The 19,665-nt window shown below is 41.9% G+C and overlaps 1 long non-coding RNA gene across 2 annotated transcripts; it reads right to left on the bottom strand.

The window, feature by feature from the left end:
* Positions 1 to 1,089: 1,089 nt before the first annotated feature.
* On the bottom strand, positions 1,090 to 13,880 carry LOC141573466 (uncharacterized). 2 transcript variants are annotated; one of them, XR_012499230.1, is made up of 3 exons: positions 13,354 to 13,880; positions 12,777 to 12,882; positions 1,090 to 4,973 (listed from the first exon to the last, which is right to left on the bottom strand). It is a non-coding gene; the product is annotated as an uncharacterized LOC141573466 (long non-coding RNA). The 2 variants fall into 2 exon arrangements; XR_012499231.1 differs by having other exon boundaries at positions 13,432 to 13,852.
* Positions 13,881 to 19,665: the final 5,785 nt, after the last annotated feature.

Genomic DNA, 19,665 nt, shown 5'->3' with positions numbered 1-19,665 from the left:
GTTGTCACAACTGGGGGTGCTACTGGAATCTGGTGGGTAGAAGCCAAGGATGTTAATCATCCTACACCACACAGGACAGCCTCCACAGCAAAGAATTATCTACTCCCCAAATGCCAGTAGGCCTGAGGTTGAGAAACCCCAAATTAAAATAATCTGCCGGGATTTTAATGCTTTTTCTTTTAATTTTAAGTTGCTATACTGCACAGAGACCTGAAGGGTGGAGGTGTGAGGGCTTCCATGAACAATGAATTCTATATTCTAAGTAGTCACAAAACCAGGATTCTTGTATAGGGTTCACTAGCGCATGCAGGAGGGGTGTGCTAGGATCTTTGGGAGACCGGTCCCTCCTAAGGGCCCCACCACATTTTTAGCAGTCAAGGCTGGTCTTTTCAGAGCTGGCCTTTCTGTGCTTCCTGATGGCTAATGGTTGAGTTTCCTTCTTTGTGGTGGCACTTGGACTGGTTGTATGTATGCACTTTTCTGTGCATTGTGATTCTAATCTCACTGAGTCTGTTTTGGATAATTCAGTCCCAAAGTCTACATGTGACAGAACATAGAGTTAGGCCGAGTTGTCAGGTCTCCCCCAAATGCATTTGTCCCCTCCCCTGCCCCTCACGGCTTCTCTAGATGGCCCTGGCTGTCTTAATCTGGGAGAAAAAGGGGTATAGCTATACAACACTGCATTTGTAGAAAATCTATGGAACTTGGATTCATACTAACCCAAATCCAGTCTTATCTATCTTCTGGCTATGTAACCTTGGGCAGTTTTTAACCTCCTCTGAACCCCACAGTTATCATCCATAAAATGCAAATAATTTTACCCTCCTCACGAGTTGTGAGGAGAATTAAATATGATAATATATCTTAAAAATTGTTTTATAATTTACAAAGAACTATTAAAATAGATTAAGACCCTCACAGACCATTTGCAAAGAAGGTTTGAAGGGATGTGTGAGGTCAAAGCAGCTAGCTGTGTTTCTGGTTTATTAGTTCTTTTGACCAAGTCAACTTTATGTACCATAATGTGGAGGGCCTGCCCTCCCTCAACTGAAGGAAGAGGACTATTTTGTGAAATTTATTTATTTAAACGCTTTCTTCTTTTTTTTTTTTTTTTTTTTTGTTTGTAGGGCGGGTGGTTAGAGAGAGCACAATAACTTTTTCCTCAAACAAACAAATGCAAGAAATACCCAATTCTGGTTGACAGAACTTGATAAACAACGGCCGGTTTTTAAAAGTTGATGGCCTTGGGGTACATCTGATCGTGAATGGTGCCTTTAGCATCTCTTGACAGATGAGAATTTGTCAATTGAGAAACACCAGACTGACCTTGGCTCCATGTTACCAAACTCAAATAGGACACCACTCTGAGTGGGAGGGCAGTCCTCTTCCAAGGGGAGGGGGTGCTAAGGAGGGTTTCCAGGGGAAAACACTTCAGACACTGGATTCTTTAAAGATTTCTGAAAGTTGAGGTTTCCATAAAGGTCTGATTCATTTCAAGATTCTACAGTTTCTGGTCCATGTCAGAGTTACAGATCACCCAAAGCAAGAAGGAGGCTGCTGTCTGAAGTGCAGAGACATGTGTCAAGGATCCAGAAAGAGCAGCCTGAGGGCAGATTTATGTGTCTTTCCTCTTTGCTTCCTGTCACTTGTGCCTTACAACTGACCATCTGTGTTATTGTCTATTTTCATGTCACTCTTCCCCATGAGACTGTGAACCTCCTGGGGACAGTGAGTGAATCTTATTTATTCATTTAATGACAGTGCTTTGCATGTCATGTCTATTATACAGATTGTGCCTAACGAAGAAGAAAGGAAGAAGGAATAAAGAAAAGAAGGAAGGAAGGAAGAAGGAAGCATAGAGGTCATTTGCCCGAGTTTGATCTAGCAATAACAAAATACAATCTTTTAGTTCAATGAAGTTCCTCAGGTAAATTTATCACTTTAAATAATTGTCTGTTCATGATGAAGCATAAACCAGACTCGACTTCTGCAGAAGTTGCCCAGGACCTGGTTCAGCATCATCAGGAGCCTCACCTGCCCTGGGTCACCTCCCCACTGGCTCTGCCTGGATCACCGGGCTCTCCAGTCTTCCTCACACATCAGCACCTCTCACATCCTTGCTCATTTGCTTATGTGTGTGGGTGTCCCATTTCCCTGTCCCAATTTGAATATAATAATTCAGTCCTGGACACTGTAGCTGCAATCTGACAAGAAACCCTGAAGGACACTGCTCCTGATCACAGCGCAGGTGTTCACTCCTCTCCCCGGGCTTCCGGGGTACACAGTCCTGCCTGGGAGCCCAGGTTCCCAGACATCATCCCCTTGGAAAGGGAATCAGACAGTAATATCTCAAACCAGGTCCCTCACCAGGCAAGACCTATGAAATGCTGGAAGTTTATTTCTACATCAAGCCACATCTGAAGCCAGCACAGACAGAAAATTATCCAGCTCCCCTAGTTTTCAGTTGAAGGGAGGTTAAAGGTTGCTATAAACTGGTTAATAGATGTGCTATCTCTATATGGCTGGTATTTTATCTGTGGCTGTTCTTTGTGGGCACAAACACGCAAGCCCAGAACCTCCATTTCACCAATCATCAGAGTGCCTCCTTGGACACCCTGTTCTGTTGTATCTTGAAAGCTATCAGATGACCCAATTATAAAATGCAAATCCATCTGAAGGGAGCACTAAAGTATCATTTTTGTGTGTGTAGACGAGGCTAAGATAACAACAAAGCCCACATACGAAGCACTCAACACAGTAGCAGTTTATTTCTCAATCACTTAATGTCCCGGGATGGTTTCAAGTCTGTGAATAGTGAGGGAAGGGGGTCTCTGCTCCATGAGGTCATTTGAGGACTCCAGGCTGAGAGCAGGTCTGCAGCTGTCAAGTTGGTGCTTGCAAAGTTACTCTGAGGAGATCCCAACCCCAGTCAGCCTTAAAGACAAGTAGACATGGAGGAGCAAAACTGAGAGGAAGGAGCCCTCGTGATTTCATTGGCTAGAGCTCAGTCACATGCTCACAGGGAACACAAGGGAATCTGGGAGATGCAGTCAGGGTCTGCGCTCGGGAAAAATGGGAAAAGAGATATGGGTGTACAGCTAGTGGCATCCATCACGATAAGCAAATTTCTCTTAAAGGTGAAAGAGGACTGGTTGATTTCCGAAGAAGCCGTGTTTTCTCCGGGGAAAATGAAAAGTGGGAAAATGTGTCTAGGGGTTAGGGTGGGTGTGGTAGATTGGCGTTGAGTGACTGAAAGAGAAAGAGAGATGGTGGGAAAGACCAGCTTTGCCACCTCTGATCATCAGCTGGGAGGTAAGCACATTCTCAGGAGGGCTCATTATTGCCACAAAGCTGTGAAGGCAACTCACTTCTTCCTCTTAGCGGGCCATGTAATTTGGTGTCTTCTTTGCAGTAAGATGAGAAATCAAAGTTGTAATGGCCATTTTGGCGAACTTTGCCATGCTGGGGGCCATAAAAGAGAACAGATTGCAGATGGAAGGTATTTCCAGGGGTGGGGGTAGTTTGTAATTTAGCAGAGAGAGACTGGTACTCAACAAAGCGGTCTCTGAAAATCTTACTTATGGCACTTTGAAAAATATGATTTCGATTGGGTGACCCATTTGTGAATATCAGAGAGGTCAAATTCAAGCTCAAAAGGAAAAGTTTGATTTAGTAATTGAGAAACAATCAAGAGAATAATGGTAATCACCAAAATTACACAAACCCTTAGCGTGTCCAAAAGCAATGAGCTTGAAACAAATCTGCAAGCACTGGCATATTTTTTTCCTTCCTCTACTATTTTCACTCTAAAACTAAGACGTTGGTGGAAAATTCTATTACCATCTGGGTAAGGCCCCCTGCCAGTCAAGAAAACCTTCATTAATCACTGAGATGCTCATTCTCTTGTTTAAAGACAATGACCTGCCAGCAGTTACACAGTAATCAGGGCAGAGGTCATGGGATGTTCAGTTTGCAAACTTTCCTTTCTTAAGAATGTCTTCACTTCTGGAACCTAAGGCTGCTTTAAGTGAATATGCATGTGTTTATGAGAAAGAAGGAAAGAAAGGAGAATGAATCATAGCTGAGAAGTGATATTTATGTTAGGATTTCCTTTTCTTTACAGTTTCAGGTTTAGTCTTAAGCACCTTTGCCTCAGGGGAAGAAGGCATCTCAGCACTTGGTTGGAAGTACACTGAGTTGCATACTCTCCTATTCCCTTCATCCAGAACATTCTGGGAAAGACACAGTGAGATGAGGAAGACGGGCAGATGAAGGACTTAGGACCCAGGCAAGAAGGGAGGTGACTCTCCCTTCACATGGGAGACATTCAAATTTAACTCTTTTTGGTCACCTTGTATGTAAATCAGATTTTTTTTTTCTTAATTGAAGTATAGTCAGTTACACTGTGTCAGTTTCTGGCATACAGCATAATGTCCCAGTCATGCATATACATACATATATTCGTGTTCCTATGAAAACAGATTTGGTTTTAATTCAGCTGGTGTTGAAGTTACTATTTGAAGGAAAGAACAATCAACAAAATACCTAGAAAAGAAGAGATGTGGCAAAACTCTTCGATTTCTGCTTAAACAGGAGAAACATACTGGCAAGAAAATCAATAAAGAGCTTGTATTCTCTTTCTTTTAACTTTACTGTCTTTTTAACCCAAAGGTATATTTTCTTCTGTACGTCATCAGCTCTTCCCCGGAAGTGTACAGACTGATCCACCAGGAAATGGGTTAACTTCTCCAGACTTGAATCCGGACAGAGAATGGAGCTGCATAATATCTGTACGTGAGAGGGAAGAGTTTGCCTGCTTCCATCAGGTAGGTCTGCTCGGAAGAGGGCACCCTGGTCTCTGTCTTCTTTTGCTCAGGTGATGGAGGGAGTTAATCCACTTAACCCCCAGGGCTCAGGCTGCTTCCTCTCCTGTGAGGAGGTACTAGGTCTGGCTTGCTCTCTCGGGTCAGCAGCTGCAGGGAGATGAAATGGAAACTCTTCATTGTCATCGAGTCTCTTTCTCTGCCAAAGAACAATTGATCCCTGAAACCGTTAGCAGAGGGAAGAGGCTTTCCAAGGACAGCAGAAGAAACAGTCAAACTAACCCAAATGATCAGCCTCCCCTGGGACAGGGAGTAGTCTAGAAACAAAGCAATAACAGGAGAGAGTGAGGAGGGCGGCCGAGACTCCCTGGGAGGCAGAATGTTCTGTTCCAGCCCTTCGGGGGCAGGGACACCAGAGAGGTCTGGGGATCTTGTCGAGCTATGTCTCCACTTAGTAGGACTCTTTCTGTCATGTAATATGACTTTATTCCATTTTAAGCATGTTGCGTAAAACGTTACTGGAATCAAAGGGGATCTGATTCCAACCAGGCTGTAAATCCTTAAGGTGATACTGAGGGAAACAGGCACAGGGATGGTTGGTTGTCACTGGTCTTCAGAGAGCACTCTTTTAAATTTGGGGCTCACAAAAGAATTCTACGGAAAATGTGCCCAGACCCTGCTGTGGGTCAAGTGTGTGAGCTGACCTCACCCACATGAAGGAATTAGATGCTTAAAGAGGAACTGCTGAAATGAAGACCAAGTTCACTACTCACAGATTGTCTCTGAAAGAAATACTAAACCACGAACTTAAAGCAAGAAGGAAAATAAACTCAGAAGGCAAGATTGGGATCGAACAAGAAGTAATACAAGAAAAGATGACAAGATGATCATAAAAATATGGCAACATGTCGAAATCTCATCAACCACAAATATCAGTAGTATTTGGGCAGTTAACGTCAGAGTATGATGTAATTACAAGACAATCAAAAGAGAGGGCAAGAGAAGGAATTTGAGAGGGAAATTATTTTCCTTTCTCTACTATAAGATATTAATTTTCCAGTTTGTTAGAAAGATATATATTTAAGTTTGCATGTTACTCAGTGATATTTTTTCTTTTGTTTAAAAAAGCAAATACGATATAAGATTTACAGAGATTGATTTAGAGTCCTGAGTTCATGGATGATTTTCATATGTTTTCTGTATCTTAAAATTGTTTACCAAATTAAAAAGAGACAGAAAAAGGGGATAAAAAGGGAGGGAAAGAGAGAGAGAGAAAAACCCAGTTGTAGAGCAAAGTTGTCAGATTTGAGAGAAAATTGGAGAACTAGTAAATCAAAAGAGGCCATTCTGAGGTTAATACAGAAAAGGGAACAGTGGTCTTGTGTACAGCTGTTTGAAGGAAGCAAATCTCTATGGCTATCAATCAATAAAGACAGTTCTTAGGGGAAAAAAATGGGTTTCACGCCATGAGTAAAATTTTAAGATTTTTTTCAAGCAGTAAAAAGGAAAGAATAAAGTCACATCAAAGACAGAGAGCAGAACCTAGGAGGTTAGGAGGATCCAAAACAGGTAAGTTCTCGTTCTTCCAGCCCTCTGGCTAGGGGTTTCCAGAAGAGTTACACGAAGCAGAATCGCAAAGCTCCCATCAGAATTCCTGGAGTTTAGTCTGAGTGTGATGTATGTTAGTACCTAAGTTCAAGTTTATGAGTTAACATCCAGCCTCACTTACTGTGAGGGCTCAGTTCTTCTCAATGCTGTGTTATCTTCATAACGTCCCACATTTAGAAGCCTCTCCAGGTGCTCCTTTAGAATCTAGACAGACGCCAAGCCAGGCGGTCAGGGACACTAAAACTGAATAACCTTGTGAACATTCTCACACAGGGAAGGCCTCGGCCTTAGCCTGCTAAGCACCACCCCTCGCACAGACCAGACGCTGGGAGGCTCAGTGTCTTGCTGAGGGGCACACGACTTAAGAATGACAGAGGCGTCATTAGAAACCAGGTCTGTCTAAATCTGAAGTTGATTATCAGCCTCCTCTTTGGGAGCTGACTGGGAAGAATCATGACTAAGGCCCTGGTCAGCAAAGACCTAGCATCTCTGTTGAGAGAATGGTTTTTATCTGAACATAACTTTTTAGGTTTAGTGGGACCCAGATAGAGCTGGAAGAGATGGAAAAGTTGAGTATCAGGGTGAATATATCCAGGGAAAATGGGTAAAACAGTTATATTATAGTCACATCAAAGGTAATCGGGTACTGGTATCTATTGCTTAACAACACACTTTTAGGCAGATTGTTAAACATTATCTTATTAAAGCCAAATAGTCATCTTGTAGGAATGAAATTTAGGACATTTTCTTGTTCTCATAAGTTATGAGAAAGTTTAAAAATTGTTTGTTACTCACCGTAAATTGCAAACATTTTTCATTTGGAAATCAGCTTGGAACTAAAATGAATGAACAATGAAATGCATTTACTTTAGATTAACTTTGAGATGTTAGAGCTGGAACACAGGTGGGAGGAGGTCACTGGGTTCATCTACTGCCTCCAGAGGGACCTCCAGTGAAACATATTCTGGTCTCTTCCCGCAACATTTCTCAACCAGGGGTGAACTTTTTCTACCCCTTAACCCCCAGGGGATATTTGGCAAGAAAGTTCTGAAGACATTTTTAGTTGGCACAACTGACGTGTGCTACTGTCATCTAGTGGGTAGGGGTCAGGATACTGCCATACATCTGACAATGGACAGTCTCCAGAGCAAAGAATTATCCAGCTCCAAATATCAAGAGTGCCAAGGATACACAGATCCTGATGTTCACAGCAACACTGTTTACAATAACCAAGCCATGGAGGCAACCTAAACATCCATTAACAGATGACTGGATAAAGAAGATGTGAAATATATATATATATATATATATATATATATATATATATATATATATATATATATGCAAGGGAATATTACTTAGCCATAAAAAGGAGTTAAATAATGCTATTTGCAGTAGCATGGATGGACCTGGAGATCATCATACTAAGTGAAGTAAGACAGAAATAGAGAAATATTATATGATATCACTTATATGTGGAATCTAAAACAAAACAAATGAACTTATTTACAAACCAGAAATAGACTCACAGACATAGAAAACAAACTGTGGTTGTCAAAAGGGAAAAGGTGGAAAGCAATAAATTAGGAGTTTGGGATTAAAAGACACATACTACTATATACAAAATAAACAACAAAGACCTACTATATAGCACAGGGAATGATATTCAATATCTTGTAATAACCTACGATGGAAAAGAAGCTGAAAAAATATAAATATATAACTGAATCACTTTGCTGTATATCTGAAACTAACACAGCACTGTAAATCAACTATACTGCAATTAAAAAAATAAATATATTAAATGCTATTACATGTTTAAAATAAAGCCACCAACTTCATATTAGCTGTATTATATAATTTTAATTCTAATGCAGCACTTTATGTCCTTTGATGTCCATCAGGAAGATGAATTAAAACTTTAATTAATGAAAAAAAAAAAAAAAAAGCAGTGCCAAGGCTGAGATACCTTACTTCATCGAAAGAAAAAGCAGGAAGTTTCCCTTGGAGTAGAGTAGCAGGAAGCAGACACTCAATGTGAACCTAATGCTCATATTCATTTCTTTCCAGATTTCATACAGCAGAGTGACCACATCAATACTTGACCTAAAATGCAATATGCATTTTGCTATGTGTGTCTCAGCCTGACTTCTGATCAATTTCCATGTGTTTCTGTAACACAATAAATTCTAACTCCACTAAATCACCCCTCTTCAACATGGTCACAGTGAAGCAGTTAAGCACTACCACTTACAATGCACTTCTAGGTGATACTTGTACACAGAATATACATCTTAAAATAATGACATTCTGGCCACATCCTGATCACAACCTACTGAAGGAAAGGAGTACCTTCTTTGAGCAGCCATTTTAACTAACCACTGACTTCAAGAAACGATATTGTAATATCAAACTGCAGATTACTATCTTTAAGGGAAATCATCTCTTTAAAATTGTCCATTCTCTGGTTTTAATGAGAAAATTGGCAATTTGGGAGTTGATGCCAAAAGAACTAACTCATTATTTCTATGAGTCTCCATTCCGGGTTACGATGTTTGCAGGATTTATGGTATGTTGAACTCAATTCCTTATCCCAATTCGGAGATTTAGGGAAACTGAGGCACACTTACAAGCAGCAGAACACAGGGTTCACATGTGGGGTTGCTCGAGGGGCCCTGGAAACCATTCCCAGTCACGCCCACCCCTCAGAGCTTCCCTGTTGCCTGGTTGGCTGCTTCAAGACAGCCTCAGGGGAGGGGAGAGCTGCCAGGCTCCGCCCCGGTTCGGGCAGCGGGCTGTGTGTAGCATCGCTTCTACCCAGAGGCTTAAAGAAAATTTAAGGCATTCCACATGTTTTTAACGGCAATTTGAGTAAAGCTGGACAAAATGTGCCCCCACTGCCAGTAAGCAAGACCATTGATTAACAACGGAAACTGATCTTGTCCCCAGATTCTGCCCCAGGTAAGGGCACCTGCTTCCACCCTTTGTTCTCACCTCCCCTGGGGTGGTCAGAGGTTTCGGGCAAAGTGGACAGAGCCCTGCACTGGGAGGCAGCACCTCTTGGTTCCCTTCCTATCTCTGCCACGGACTTGGATTCCTTTGCTGCTGCTCACAGTTCCCTTGTGGTTCAACGAGCCTCTGTCTGAGGCCCCTGAGCGGCCCCAGCCTGCACGCCCGGTGAATCCATGAAGCAGCAGGGGCACACAGGTCTGCAACCTGGCCTGTCCTTCCCTTCTTTCTCAGGGGCCCTGGGGAGGGAGGGCTGCCTGCTGAGGCTCTTTGTGGGGCTCTGGCTCCCTTTGTAAAAGGCATGCTTTCAGCTGATCCTGGAGGATAAGTAGCACGGGACAAATCAGAGGTGGTGGACAGTGGGGATGGAGCTGTGCTGGGAGAAAATGGCAAGCGGTTCAGGCAGGTGTAGCCCTAGGCATGCTGTGGGGAGGGATCAGTGAGGGGGCTGCAAATGGAGATTAAAGTCAGATAGTAGAAAGCACTGACCACCCCGGAAACAATGACTGGGCAGTCTTGTTGGATAACAGGGTGAGAACTGGGATGAACTAGAAAAGAGAGGACATGGAGGTACCAGATCTGTGAGAAGTGAAGCCGCGGGGAAACAGTTCTTGCAAAGGAGGTTTATAACCCCTACTTAAAGCTGAGGAACCGTGGCTCAGAGAAGTTGAGTAACCTGCTTTTGATTTTCCAGAAATACTTCTGAGTGGCTTCACTTCTCAGAGGTCTGATACCTCCGTGTCCTCTATTCTTGTCCACTCCAGCTTTCCCCCTGTTGCCCAACAAGAATGTTGAAAGAATTAAATAAGATTGTGTATGCAAAATACTCAGCAGGGAGCCTGCTCTCATGGACAATAAGTGCTGTGATGATATTCCAAAGGCATCGTGGGCCTTCGTTCAACCCATTCAGTTCAGTACTTAATAACCAAATAGGATATCCAGCCAAATCTGACTCCGGGTCCTCTAAATTCTCACTGATTTTGTAGTCATTTGACAGCAAGGTTGTCTCTCCATTAGTGGGGAGACTATTCCAAGACTTAGTGTCTCTTAGTCCTTGGCTGCCAGCACAGCACACGTAGGCAGAAAATTACAAAATTACAATTCAAATCAAGGGCTTTTTTTTTTTTTTTAACCAAAATGCCTTCTATTTTAAAAGGCGGGATGTTTCTCAGGGTTTGCTATTGGCCACTCCACCCTGATTTTAAAACCTAAGGAGGTTTTAAATGATCTGTGACTCTGTGATTTACCCATCTCACTGGGTCCCTGGTAGGACTCCAGTGTCAGTCACCTGCCAGCTGCTAACATCTGGCACCTGACCTCACCCTTCCAGGATGCAGTTTCCTCATCTGCGATAATCCCTTTCTGGTCTTGCAAAATGTACTTCTGTACCTTTTACAAGAACATGTTGGTCTAAAGTTCTTAGAGACACAAACTGTCAGGCCCAGAAAAAGAATCTTCATTAGCATTTGGCTTGGATTTCTCGACTGTCCTCTGGGGCTCAGATTTGTTTGAGGATCTGATGAAAACTGGATGCTGAACCCAGAAAAATGCACCAACAGGCACAATTCCACATACCATGTCTTCTGAAGCTCCTCTGAGGATTCTAGGCTTAGAACCTGGGTTCTAGGTCAGAAATTGAGATGCAGACAGAGGGTGACTTCTCAAGGTCACCCAGTTAAGCCTGTGAAGACAATTTCAGCTGTCATTCAACATTTTGCAGTGATCACCACTTACACAGGCACACATGCTAAGTTACCAAGTCAAAACAGTTTGTGCATCCATTTTCTTGCAACAGCTTCACAAATTGGGTCAGATTGATATTATCATCATTATCTGGAACATGTGGAGATGGTAGAGACGGTACAACTTCCCTAAAATCCAACAGTTAAGCAGAAGCACCGTTTGGACTTTCAACCTGGCCATCCTGAGTCACACCCCTTTCTCTGGCCTCACCACAGTTCTGGAAGCAATGTAGGATACCGGTGGGCAGAATGAAATGTGTGCGGAAGAAGCTTGACAAAGAACCGCAGGAACCATGTGGTTGGCTAACAGGGAGGATCTAAGAAGTCTTCATGGGCCTTGAATAGGGGGGTAGAGAAGACAAGGAAGGGGTTTTCTGCCTGAGGGGATAGTGTGGACCTCAGCATAATATTATTGCTGATATAATAAAAGAACAGGGAGACACAGCTGCATCATGGGGTGTGTACGGGCGGGCGACCTCCCCAGTCAGGGAGGCAGGTGAAATAAACAAACAGAATCATTATATTTCTATTACCCTAAAGATCTCTACTGTCAACAATAACAAATCTGTAATTTGTATGTAACATAATATATAATAAGTTGTATACAGAAATACCCTTATGTTTTTATGTTATATACAAATGGCATATTTATTAAGTGTATTTATTTATTATTATGACTTTTAATATTATAGTAACAATATTACATTTATAGAAACAAGATCTTGCTATATACACTGTATATTCTGTTTCGGAAATGTTTTGTTCGTCCTGGTAATTATTTCCCTTTTTTCAGGTCAATAAACTTTCAGTAAATCTAACATCCAGACCATATTCAAATTTTCTAATTTCCCAAAATGTGTCATTTAAAGATGGTTGGGGTAAACTAGTTTCTTATCCAGAATCTTAAACGCACAGTTATTTCAAGGTGGCTAATGCTTGCTTTAACTTTCTCAGCAAGAGATCACAGCTTATCTTCTTTTGGGAAAATCATTTTGCCCAATAAATACTATGATACAACAAGGAAGCAGTTTATCATAAGGAAAATGAGCTATTCGTTTATTGGGTCATTCTGATTAAGCCACCTACTGGCCAAGATAGCATCACATTGATCCTGGTAACATGTAAGGATGCTTCAAACCTTGGCATCTATAGCTATGTGCTTGTGGTACTTCTGGAGTTCAGTTTGCCACAAAAAAGATCGGCACTTGAGTTCTGAGTAGCTGGGGGAAAAAAAAAGTTTAAAAGATTTAAGTGTATTAAATTTTACATTGGTTGGCCTTTTAAATGTACCAAAACAATTTATTCAATGCCTCTAGAAGGAAGGGTGGATTTTACCACCCAGAGAAAAGCCAGCTCCCTGGACACAGGACTCTGTCACACCTCAGGCTAACTGCCTTTTAGGTAGGTGGGAAGGACCACCTTATTCCATTCTAAAGGCTCTGGAATCCTGTTGTTGGTTTCCAAAAGCACCAGTGCAAATTCATTTATTTATCTGTTCATCAATTCATTCATTCATTCGCTTATTTAACAAATATTTACTGGACATGGATAACAAGTCACTTGCTGGGGACACATTAGTGAATAAGGAACTCACCTTCGAACAACTTGAGATGCACCTAGTGGCAGCTGGATGACGCCGTGGATCTCAGGGCAATAGGGATCCTTTTGCATCCTCTCTCCATTTTTAAAATCCCTATTCTCTGTTCCAGGGAATAAGGAGGGAGTGAGGAACAAAGAGAGACAGAGAGGAGCCCCAGCAAAACCCCATTGGCTGTGGTTGAGGCCCTGTTTTCCTAGCTTCTGCCTGCAACTTCCCCTAAACCGTCTAACCCATCTCCCCCCAAATTCCTGACCCTTGAAAACTGTGAGATATAATTGCTGCTATTTCATGCCGCTAGGTTTTGTGATGATTTGTTAAACACGAATAGATAACCAGAACAGATTTTTACTTCTCAATCGATATCTTTCTTTTCTCTCTCTCTCTCTTTTTCTCTCTGCCCAGGGGAATGAATTCAGAAAGGAGAGGGTTTAGGGTCTTATTAAAATTTCCATCTCTTTCTAGATCCCTTGCCCACTAAAGGGAAGGGGTAAGGTAGCCTTGTTTAAAAGAATTCAAATAGTGGGCTTTTCCTCCAACAAGAGAAAAAAAACATACAGAAAAGTCTGCTTACTTTAAATATAATGTCACTGAATTATGGTTTATCGTAGTGCTGCAGGACCCTGTGAAACCGAAGTCACGTGTGCCTGACCTGGGAGCAGAGGGCGGGGCTCTTCCACAGGCTTTGTCCCAGGGTCCCAGCGAGGTTCTGATGGTGTGTGTGCACTGCATTCCTCCTCGGACCCCTTCCCAGTTTGACGAGCTCTGAGGAGGCAGCACATAAAGCAGCACAGGAAATGCAAGACATCTGTACCGGAGCCTGGGAACACACTTTCCCCAGTCCCCTTGCTGGTGTGGTCCTGGCATGGAGCGGGGCCTCTGGAGAAATGAATTAAAGAAACAAGTCCAGTGGAGAACATGGGATTCCACTTCCATTCATCTTCCTTATTTTGCAAACACCACATTCTGCAAATCCCATGCCAGTAAAGCTCTTGGATCAGCCCTCAAATTCTTCTGGATCCTTAAGGGAGGAGATGTCAGGGCTGGCCAAGAATCTAAGTGGAAACTGATGACAGAAGCTGACATTAATCAGCTACACAGTATGTTCTTCCCAGCAGGTTTCTTCCAATAAATCAAAGGCCAGCAAATCCAAGGGGTGTTTAGCCATGAGAGAGCAACTGTTTGCTGTTCTCTTTCCTTGCTAAAAATGATGAATTTAATGTTTAATTGAATCCAACACTGGTGGCCGTGGGAGTGTTTGCTGTAGGTGTTGGGTGCACTTACCACATACAGTCACATTTCCTCACGGGCCGGAGGCTTTAGGCAAGCATCCCCCACTCCACATGGTTCATCGTTTATGTTGAAGTTTCCTGGCCAAATGGAGCCACCACCCTATCTAGTGATCTGAAACAGACTCAGTCTTTCAAGTTGGAATCCTCAGGCTGTTTTGGTGACCAAATACTTCTTTTCCTTCCTGTAAGACCTAATTAAGATACTTAAAGATATTAATGTAATAATGTCTGTTTAAAATCCAGCGAGGACCAAACTCTTTCAACATCACTGTGTGCGGGGGTGGGATGCAGGGAATAGAGAACAGGAGAGCCTTCAGTCTGAGGCCACGCGCCACCCACCCTAGCTGTTCCACCTTAACTACATCTTAACCTCTCTGAGCTGCTTTTTGCTATCTTTAAAATGAGGATTAAATCCAACATCATTGATTCTCAGTAATGAAAAAAATATGTGTGATTAAAGATTAATGATAAAAATATGTGTGAAGGCAGTTCTTATGCTACAAAAGCGCTATGAACATGAAAAAATAGGATTATTGTGATTTGGATCATTAATAATATTTACTAAGGAACATGGAAAAAAAATGGAATGGCTCTTACAGCAGGAGGTTCTGGAAGAAGCGCATGGGAAAAGGAAACGCCAAGGTCTTAGTAATAGTTCCAATACACAACTCTCTTCTAGGACAGATATCTTGATGGGATAAGATACTTATCTCCAAGTCGAGGCTCATGGCAAGTCTATACTTGGCCAATAAATGGGAGGTTTATGGAAAGAACTCGGTTGCTTACACCCAACCAACAATTTAGATAATTAAGGCAAGTGTTTCTTAGGCATGAATGATAATTAAATTGAAAAGTTACTATGACTGCATAGTTTTGGCAGGTAGAAGCTATGTTAATATGTTTCTGACGTTCTTTAACTTCTAACCCATTAATGTCTAGGCATTGGTAAGAAAAAGGAACATGAAATCTGATTTTCTGTATTTCCTTAATGATTGCCAAAATAATTAATACAGTCAAAATTACTTATATTTCTATTTCTCAGAACATTATCACATTTTTCTCACTTTAGAGTCTTAATAATTGTCCAGAAATAAGCTGGACATTATCATATTTATCTTCAGATACAGAAACTGAAGTTCAGCTAGGAACAGTGATTTGCCTGAGATCCTAGAGACACTTGGTGGTAGAGTCCACACTGGGCCTGGCTTTCCTGGCTCCTCCTCAAATATATCTGTGCGTTATGTTTAAAATGGTCACACTATGTGCACTTAAAAAGAAGGAAATCTAAATTGCTGAGACAATTTCATGACATGCATCAAGACTGCTAAGAATTTCACCGTACGTATCTCACAAAACGGTATCTAAGTACCCAGGATGTAGACCGGTACCTACATCTAGAAATATGTTTATAAAACTGGCTGTTTGCATAAGATTCTTGCTCCATTCACTTTCTTATCTCAAGAGACAAGGTAATAGAAATGCGAACACACAAAGATTTCGGGGTTGAATAGCTCTGGAACAAATTCTTGTCGGGTCACTTACTAGCTGTGTGGCCTTAGACAGTCTTCTCTCTGGGTCGTGATTTCTTCCCATACAAAATGGGGCTAATAGCCACCAAATAAGGTTGCTGTAAGGACGAAACAAGCTAATGCACGCTTGCCTCTGTCTAATCATTTGGGTCTCCACTCTAAGTTTCCCTCCTCAAGAGAGGTCTTTCCAGACTCCAGTTGCTAAATAGCTCTTCCCTAGGCATCCATTGCTGCTAATGCCATCGTCCTATCTTCTTTTCTTGGAGCACTTTTCATTATTTGAATTTATCTAATTTATTGATCTGATCACGGGTTTATTGTTTGTCTTTCTTTCTAAAGCTGCAGGTGACAAGAAAGTAGAAGCTTGACTCTCTACTGCTTCTCAAGGACACCATGATATAGTTAAACACTCATTTGGGGAACACTGTTCGAATTGTTTCATGTGTTAATAGCACCCTCTTATCCTATGCAATGCATGATCTTTTTGGTTATAGTGCTTTGCAGTGAACACTTAATAAGTCTTTTTATGCACAAAGTAAGTATATACCAATAAGATTAGGCATAGATTTTTTGCCGGGGCCTATGATAAGGCCTAGGAATGTAGAGATGCCTAAAAGGCAGTCTCCACTCCCCACAGGCTCATATTCTGTCACTGAAATGGTTTATTGTTCTACCCTGGTTCTAAGATTCAAATACAACAAGATAGTGTCATATAACTTTCTATCTATAAAATCCATTTGAAAAATATTTGACTGTTTTTTATCATTTCTCTTCATCATGATCATCATCATCAAAACTAACACATAAATATCGCATAATATCATTTATATGTGGAATCTGAAGAACGGGCACAAATAAACTCTACAAAACAGAAACAGACTCACAGACATAGAAAACAAACTCATGGTTACCAAAGGGGAAAGGAGTGGGGGGAGGGATAAATTGGGAGTTTTGAACTGGCAGATACTAATTGTTATATACAGAATAGATAAACAACAAGGTCCTACTGTGTAGCACAGGGAGCTGTATTCAATAGCTTGTAATAACCCATAATGAAAAAGAACATGAAAAGGAATATATATATATATATATCTGAATCACTATGATATACACCAGAAACTAACATGACATTGTAAATCAACTATACGTCAATTTAAAAAAGCAAAACAAAATAAAAAAAAAAAGAAAATATGATTTCCTGCAAAGCTCCTACTTTTGCAAAGTTCTGTGCTGATCACTGTGAGGGTACAGAAATGACTAAAATATGGTCCTATATTTACCATACTCTACATGTAAATATTTTCAATTTTCAGAAAGATGGTAAATGTGTAACTCTGTGCCAGCTGAAAGCCACAGGATAGTGTGGAGATGTTAGCTTGATCTAAATGTGCCAGATAACACAGGCGGCAGAACCTGTTCTGTCCACAGGCCACCCTTAGCTAACGACCTAGTATAGGAAGGTCAATGTTTACCTCTCATCACAAGTCTATAGGAGATCCAACAGGAACATGGGAGGATTCCATGCCAATGGGTAAGGCAGAAGGAAGACGAAGGGTACCTAGAGACTCACTTGGGAGTTCTTTAATAGAAACCTTGCTTTAAGGAGGGCAGGCTGTTATTAGCAGAGGGCACTGTAATTTTCCCTACATCCAGGTGGACATTTGCCCACTGCGCAAAACTGGTGCCCTGCTATTTATTGATTAATTCTTTATCCTCCTCAGAGAGGCCAGATCCTCAAAGGCCATGGATGTTAAATTCCAATAGAATTATTGCTGTGACCAGCAACAAGGGCTACTGTCGAGATAAGTGATAACCACCAGTAGTGGTGCTGTAGTTGCTCACAGTGTACAGTTTACGTCAAAGAACACAGGCCACACCACCTTAGGTTCTGAGGACACATTCAGGAGCATTGAGAAGTGGGGGGACAACAATGTCTTCAAAAGAATTTTAATGCTTTGCTTAAACTTCTAACCCTCTTTCTCTGTTCTCTAATGTTTCTTCTCCCAAACCATCTATGACTCTAAAGGGTGTATCAGTTAGATCTTGGTTCCTCCTTGGTCCTCCCTGGCATCAGCTCAGTTAACATGTTACAATCTCAATTAAACTTTCACCAGTTTATACGAGGGACCTCAGAAATCATCATATCCAACACTTCAACTTACAGATGAGGATCTTAGAAAAGAGTTTGCTCCCAGAAGTGGCACAGTCTTCTAGAAGACAAATTTGCTCCTACCAGCAGTGGGAGAAGCCTCTACTTCCTGAAAAGATAAATGGAGGAGGAGAAAGAGGATCTTGAGGAAGAATCTGGAGGCTGCATACATGGCCAACATATAGTAACTCACAGATTGACTTACAAGTCAAGTAAATTCATGTGAGTGGGTATGCCAAGTGAATGAACAGGTCCACATGTACTCTCAGGGTGAACGCAGGGTTGAAAAAGGACAAAATTCAAAATTTCTCCTCTACCCACCCCTCTGTGTCTCCTCTACCCTCTCACACCCCCACCACCATCATCATTTTAGACAAACTATCAGTAAAAGTATAAGAAGAGGAGTTGAGATACTGGAGGAGACAAATTGAAAATGTAATTATGTAAACTGAGATGGCTAAGGGGGAACACTCAGGGATGATGTCAGATTAGGGAAATAGAAAGATAGTAGAGTTGTCAGAGGAAATCAAAGATATTTCTGGAAACAAGTCCTGGTGAGCCAAAGGGAAATTGAATGAATATGCTGATGTTTACTTTCCCAGGTTTTCATAGGAAATTGAAGATGGTTTTGTGAAAGGCAAGTGGGGAAAAGGTGAGTCTATAAACCATTATCCACTCAAAGCCTTGATTTAAAACATTTGCTTTCAGACACACTGAGGATTCACTATCTAGTTGGTAAAATTTGAAAAGTGATTTTTTTTTCATAATTTGTTTAAAGAAAATACCTTTAGGAATTGGAAACAAGCCATACAGGAAAAAAAAAAAGATGTTCAGCATAAAAGGCATTCTGTTGGAATTTTGGGGGCTGGAAGCAGGGACTTCCCTACCCAAGAGTTCATCTTCCCCACCTCCACCCTCTTCAGTCTGAGATGGATGGCAGGGGACTTAGATTCCAGGGACATCAGAAGACAGATGCCCTGATGCTTGACTTCAGAAAATCTAGGATGTATTTTCAATCGTAGGTTACCATTTTATCAGTGAAAAAGTGGGGACCGGGATGCTGTAGACAAAGTTTTGTCCTAATTTGAGTGTCCTTGAAGTGCAATGCTTGATGATGTTCCCAAGTGGGTGCCCTATCTGGGTAACTGGGAGCACTTGGGTATTCTGGAAAGCTAGATCCAGACTAGGAAAGAGAAATAGCGTGATTGAGCACAAACTTGGCTCATAGTAGAGATTTGTCCCCCTTGTACCTCTCCCCAACTCAGTCATCTGTTGATATCAGTTCCCTCTGATGGTCCATGGGTCAGAGTCTATCATTCAGAGAAGTTTTCGAAGTTCACTCTGTCTGAGAACTGTGACTGGACAAGCAGAGGGGCCCTGGGGCACCGCTAGATGGAGCATATGGTCGATTCCTTAGTTCTTGCTGTGTGCAGGTCAGGAGACTCCTCTGTGAACCACCCAAGGAAGGGAGAAAAACGAGGATTGGAAAATTGTTCAGGAAAAAACATAGACCTAAAAAAATCATTGCAGCTTGAAGAATTGTGAGGTCAAGCAGTTCATCCCATTGCCTCTGATTGGCTTCCACCCATGGAGGGATGTTAGTCCTCAGGGTCATCACGGTGTGTGTGGGAGTGGGGTGGGGGTGGGGGTGGGGGTGGAAGCGGCCCCTCATCTCTGGATCTCACCTGTTGCTGCAGGCAGCCCAGCTTGGGGAAGAAAGGAGGAGAGTGCAGATGATGTGGTGGTCAACCTCAAACACCTGGAGGATGGCTGGAGACGGAAAGAAACAGACAAACAGGAAACGGAAGGGGAGGAGGAAAGAGGGAAAGACTCTACAGTGGTGAGTGGCAGAGATCAGACTTCTATGTGCCTTGGCCCTCTCTGCCCCTTCGCTCCTGTACCTGCAAATATAAAAA

Source organism: Camelus bactrianus, chromosome 15 (genome assembly GCF_048773025.1).
Source record: "Camelus bactrianus isolate YW-2024 breed Bactrian camel chromosome 15, ASM4877302v1, whole genome shotgun sequence".
Taxonomy (NCBI): domain Eukaryota; kingdom Metazoa; phylum Chordata; class Mammalia; order Artiodactyla; family Camelidae; genus Camelus; species Camelus bactrianus.
This window is presented reverse-complemented; position numbering and strand designations above follow the sequence as displayed.